This window comes from Electrona antarctica (assembly GCF_951216825.1).
Source record: "Electrona antarctica genome assembly, chromosome: 10".
Lineage (NCBI taxonomy): Eukaryota > Metazoa > Chordata > Actinopteri > Myctophiformes > Myctophidae > Electrona > Electrona antarctica.
This window is the reverse complement of record NC_136791.1, coordinates 15,731,375-15,737,475: the sequence shown is the minus strand read 5'-3', so window position 1 is coordinate 15,737,475 and position 6,101 is coordinate 15,731,375.

Genomic DNA, 6,101 nt, shown 5'->3' with positions numbered 1-6,101 from the left:
GGTAACTGGAGTTACGGGGGAGTTACCAGATTCGTTGTTTTGTCCGTCCCCCTCTCTCGTCCGGCCGGAAACGCAAAGTCTCTCTTCTTCTTCGTGGGGTTTTATGGCGGTTAGCATTACCGCCCCCTTCTGTTACTCTCACATTTCTTACTTACAGTCTATCCCATTATTCCCATAAACCAGTTTCTTTAATACATCTGATAAATCACCGTGCCTCTCCCCGTGTTATCCTCTGTTGCACCAATTAACTTATTAAAGGTGATTTATTCAACTCCCACCCCCCTCAGCTCTTCCACCACACATAACTCTCTCTTTCTCTCTAATACTGTCTACAGTCCATAATGGCATGCTCCACCGACTCCGACTCCTGGCAGTGTTCACATAGACCTGTAGGATGTTTGCCCATCATCTTCAATGTTTTATTTAACGCACTGTGTCCCAACTTTATAGCTGTTATTATTACTTCCTCTCTTCTACATCCATTACTGTTCTTTCTACTTCCACCCACTTTACTTTGACTATTGTACTAATAATGCCTTCCTTTTCCTTCTCCATCCCATCTTTGCTGCCATTCTTCCATCACCTTCTTCCATATCACTGATTTAGCCTCTGCTTTACTTATATTAATCTCCACCTCTATTTCCTCACTTACCAGTGCTTCCTTGGCATTCACTGATCATTTCCCTCAATCCCCACATGTGCTGCAGCGCCTCACAAGTCCGGATGTTACGTTTGTGACACAGTCCACCCCAAATTTAATATAGGATTTTGAAATGTGCAGTCTTTACTTTTTGAGTGGTGTAAACCACTCCTACAACTGGCTTTGTTAGTCTGTCTGTCTGTCTGTCTGTCTGTGCTCAAAAAATGAACATGGTTGCTACGGTCACCCAGTTCACCCGGGTGTGATTTCATTACGTCAGACATTACGTCAGACCACAGCTGATCAGGCTATATAAGACCTTACACCACTCAGTTCACACGGGTGTGATTTTTTGCATATAATTAATCAAATCAATCAAACTTTATTTGTCTAGACTCAGGGGTCCATTAAAAACAAAACGCATATAAAACACGAAACATACAGAAAGAACACCCCTATACCATGCATAAAAACATCAGCTTTTACAATATACAATCATACCAGTGTTTCCAAAACGTATAGACATATCTTAAGTTATCACTAATAAGCTGGGGTTAGACAGCAGCATAATGACAGAATTCTGAGACTCATTCAGTCGACACATACTTTTAGATTACTTAAATTTCATTAAGTAATCTGAAGTTTATACACACTTGCCTTCCTGAATTTAACCCACAATGGGGCGGTAGGGGAGTACAGTATGCTCTGAAGAGGCGAACATGAGTACAATTTCCTCCCCAGCATGTTAGCTTGAGCATAAAATATATGGCACTGCCAAATATGCACAAAATATTAATTGATTATTCATTGATTAATTTACTAAATTAGCAATAAAGATACAATTTTCGATTAAATCGATTAGTGTTGCATGATTCCCTAGTCAGTTTGTTACATTGTGAAGTAAAATTATGTATAGTAGGCTACACATAATTGCTCCCTCCTGCAGCTTAAAGGAGCATTCAGTGATTTGGGTGATTTGGAAAACCACCCAGTCCACCCCGGTAACAAAATGTGCACATGCACGCTCTACAGTGGGGGGAAGTGCAACAGCACGTGCACCAAGGCCCGCCCCCACACATGATTGGAGGAAGGCCCCTCTCATCCTGATTGGATGAAGGCTTTGCCATCCGCCACCAAAACTGAAACTAGGTTTTTTTTACCCCAGGGGCTCACTGGGGACAGGGAGGAACTCCTTATATGGTCAGCACACTCTATAGTAGGGAGGATTATCCCCAAAAAAATAAGTGATATTTGAATGAAGCGAAATCACTGAATATACCTTTAATAATATACATTTCATCTATTTCATCATTATTTCATAAAGGTCTGATCTGATCTTTTACTGAAAGGACCCCATGGCATTTCCATCTACTCACTTTGGTGGGCCTGCCTATTGATGATGTCATTGGTATAGACAGGTTTTTGAACTGTCCACACCACAGCCCTCTGAGACCAGTAATGGAAAAAGTACAATTCAAAATGTGAGTACAAAAGTAAAAATATGAATTATGCAGAACTGTCCCTTTTCACAAGTTTTCAAATGTATAAGACTAGAATGTCGCCGCCCTTCGGGCGGCTCATCCTAGTTCCGTTGCAGCGCAATGGGAAGAAGGAAATTGCGAGATTTGACAGACTCCACTTCATGTTTCAGCTGTGTTTTTAAACCCAGTATTGTGCCCTTCACATGTATTAACAGATGGGTATTATGATTATTTGTTGTATTTTATTTTCACATCAAAGCAAATTAAATTAATGTAAAATAAGCACACATGAAACTGCTTTTTACTGTTTTGGTTTACTTACAATAAGTTAGTGTTTTTGGAAACCAAAAGATGTTGAGAATGGAGCAGAACATACTGTAGTATATTTTTGTGGGGACCTTGACTGCATTATAGTAGGCCTACAATCTTTTGGATTGCAGTGACCCCACATTGTTTCTTCGGGAACAATATTTGTAGTTACAATGAGGGCTACATGAGCCGAAGGGAGAGAAACACGTCGCCTCTGTCCAGTCCGTGCGTATGTTGCTGCTGGTGGCTGAATAACAACGGATCGCATCGCTGAGTGACATAAACGCACAGTTACAAATCAGAGGCACTTCAATAAGAAAACTCAACTAATAACGCTTGTGTGTGTTAATCTGCCCGATGCTGACGTTAGTATATAATGTTTAGATTGTTTTCCTCTTGTACATGCGTTTGTGGGCACAGTGGCAGGGGGTGAAAAGCCGATTTGTCCCATGGTGTGCACTGCGCAACTGTGCAGTGTAAAACATGCTGAAATGAAACCACACACACACACACACACACACACACACAGTCACTCAGTCACAAATCCTCCACAGTGTGATTACGTGTCTGCAGTGACACTGATGCGAGGTTACAATGAGTCCGTGGTGTGGTGAGACTGGGAAAGGAATAAATCGCGGAAGAGCTTGGCATCCGACTGCGCGCGTTGTGTCGATGAGATGGGCGCGTTGGGAAATACCGCACCGAAGCACACTCGCCTATTAGTTTGCATTGCATTTGCACAGTGCGCTCAGTGCGATATTTGCGAACGTGGCCGTTGTGTGTGTGTGGCTGGCTGCGTGGGGATCGCTATGTGAGGGGGCTAGCCAATAAGGGGCCTGTGTTGCATGTGGAGAATTGTGTAGGTTAGTGTGTGTGGTGTAGCCGAAGGGGGTGGTGAGAACATGAGGGGGATGTAGCACAGCAATCGGTGACCCCTACATTAAGCTGTGTTGCTCCCATCATGCAGTGCAAATGCGTGTTGTAGCAACCGTAGCCAATGGGAGAACAGGATGCAGTGTTGCCAGGTCCGCGAATTGTAAGCGAGTTGTAAGTAGCGTGTTGAATGGCATTTTTTCTGGGCTAGTTTTCATAGACCTGGCAACAAATTAGGCGGGGGTGTCGGTGCTTGTGGCGTGTTTGTGTTTATTATTGATATTGATGTTGTTTGTGAGTGTGGACGGGAGGCGGCTTTAGTGGCAGTGCAATGACAGTTTTTACGCGGGTGTTGTTGAATGTGGTCGTGCGGCGCGACATGAGGAGATAGCCGTGGATCGACGCGGAGGGTAAGGCTGTGTCGTGTTAGTGTGTTGTTGCAGTGTGTGTTGCAGCGTGTTGCAGCGTGTCAGTGACGTAGTAGCTGGTGACTTTATTTTCCTGCTTTGGGCACTTGGGCACACCTTTTCAAATGTATAATAGATGTATAAAATATTTTGAAAATAGCAGATCTACAAGCTCACAATGCAAGCTTGCAGATCGGCTATTTCCAAAAATGTATCGGGTTGAAGTGGTTAATGTAAATTTTGTAATATCTAGAGCGGTGCCAGTGTTGTGATGACAGAACAGGCCAGATCCATATATGGAGATATATAGGGGTGATCAGGTCCAGAGCACGGGCAGAGGCTTTTGTGCTGGTTCTGGACAACCGGAAATTCATGCCCCACCCAGTTATTATGTATGTGTCCCTTTTAGCCCATATTATTATTATTATTATTATTATATGGAGTTCTTTGTCAAACATGCCAAATGAGGCTTTTGTGCTGGTTCTGGACTGGAAATGCAGAGTATACCCGTTCCACCCATCTGTCTGTGTCCCTTTTATGCCCATATATGGAGATTTCTATATGTGTCTCTCTGTGTCCCTTTATGCCTATATGGAGTTCTGTGTCAGGCATGCCCAAATATAACAGGCCAGCTTAAGGAGTTCTGTGTCAGGCATGCCCAAATATAACAGGCCAGCTTATGGAGTTCTGTGTCAGGCATGCCCAAATATGGAGTGGTGTGATGTCAGAACAGGGCAGCTCCATACTGTATATCATGGACACTGGGCAGGGGCCCTGCATGTGCAGAGCCCGGGCAGAGGCCTTTTGGGGCGGTTCTGTACAACCGTGGGTCCGACTGACTCGACACCGAGCACTGCACTCCCTGTGGTGGTGTGGAACGTGTGTGTCAAATTTGAAGTCGGTGGGGCGAACGGTTCTCGAGTTACGTGCATTATACACACACACAGAGAGACTTGGTGCATTTATAGTTAGATAGATAATACAAAATCTACTAAGTAACGAGCAACTAAAAAGTTTTCAAATAGTGTGAAAAGTACAATGTTTGCCTCTGAGATGTAGTGGAGTAGAAGTAAAAGCACTGAAAACTGGAAAGTAAAGTAAAAATACCTCAACATTGTAGTTAAGTAAATGTACTTTAGTTACTTTGCAACAGTGGTTCTCAAGACATTCTTGACTCAGGTCAACCCTGTAATCAACCTATTTATCGACGGCACCCCTGAATTACATTGTTACTTTATACGTTATGGGTAACTTTGACGATGGCGTGGGCCACTATATTTCCACACTCACTCCAGAGGGCCACATTGCATAATTCTGTCGTAGCAATAATAGCCGATCTACAAGCTCAATCTCTATTCTGGTCTAAGTACCAAACTGAAGTTATGAATTCCAAATATTATCAGTAGTATTCTAAGGCAGAGGTTCCCAACCACTAGTACTAGTACCACTGGTGGTACTTGAGCCCCCGTCTGGTCGTACACAGAGGAATCGCCCACAAAAGTGGAATGAAATAGTTATATTACTATTACAGGTAGTTCTTCTGACCAAGCAATTGGTTGAAATAGGCTACCCTAACTGAGCATGACAGCACACGCCGAAGATTTGAGAACTGATTAATCACAGAAATATCATCAGTTGTGCTGATTAGTGATTAGACAGACTTTTTTCAGAGCAGCAGCATTATTGGATTAGGAATGGAACAAAAAGGGAAGGTATACGCTCCTATATTTTAACATCAGTTATTATGGTAGTACTTGGAGAGCCACATATTTTCTGAGGTGGTACTTCAGAAAGGTTGGGAACCAATGTTCTAAGAAGGCACCCCTGGACTTCATGGAACCCTAGGGTGCCACGACACCCACTTTGAGAAACCTCGCTTTACACCACTGTCTGAGACACAGAGCGAGGAGACAGAAATGGTGCCAATGAGCATTAAGGAGGAGTCTGAGGAACAATATGACGATAGCTTGAAAAAGCTAGAAATACTGAGTAAAAGTCTTGCTACAGTATTAAAAATATTAAATACAAAACTATTTGCATTATATCGGCATATTACTTAAGTAATACTCAAGTATAGTAATAGTACCGCAAAACCTGTACTCAAGTACAGTACATTAAATGCACATTTGTGATCTTTTAAAAGGTCACTATGAGTGTGCAAAACATAAATTAATTTGCAGCTTGGCTTTCTCTGCATAAAATTCCCAATGTATACTTCGGCATACAACAGTGGTGCGCACCGAAAATAGCCGATCTACAAGCTGGCGCCGCGTCGTGTTAATTTATGAAGAACTTGTGGAAATATTTTTGAAATGATAATCATAAAAAAATGCAGGAAACAGGAATATTTAACCACGACCCATAAAAATGGGTCCCCGACCCACCGACACA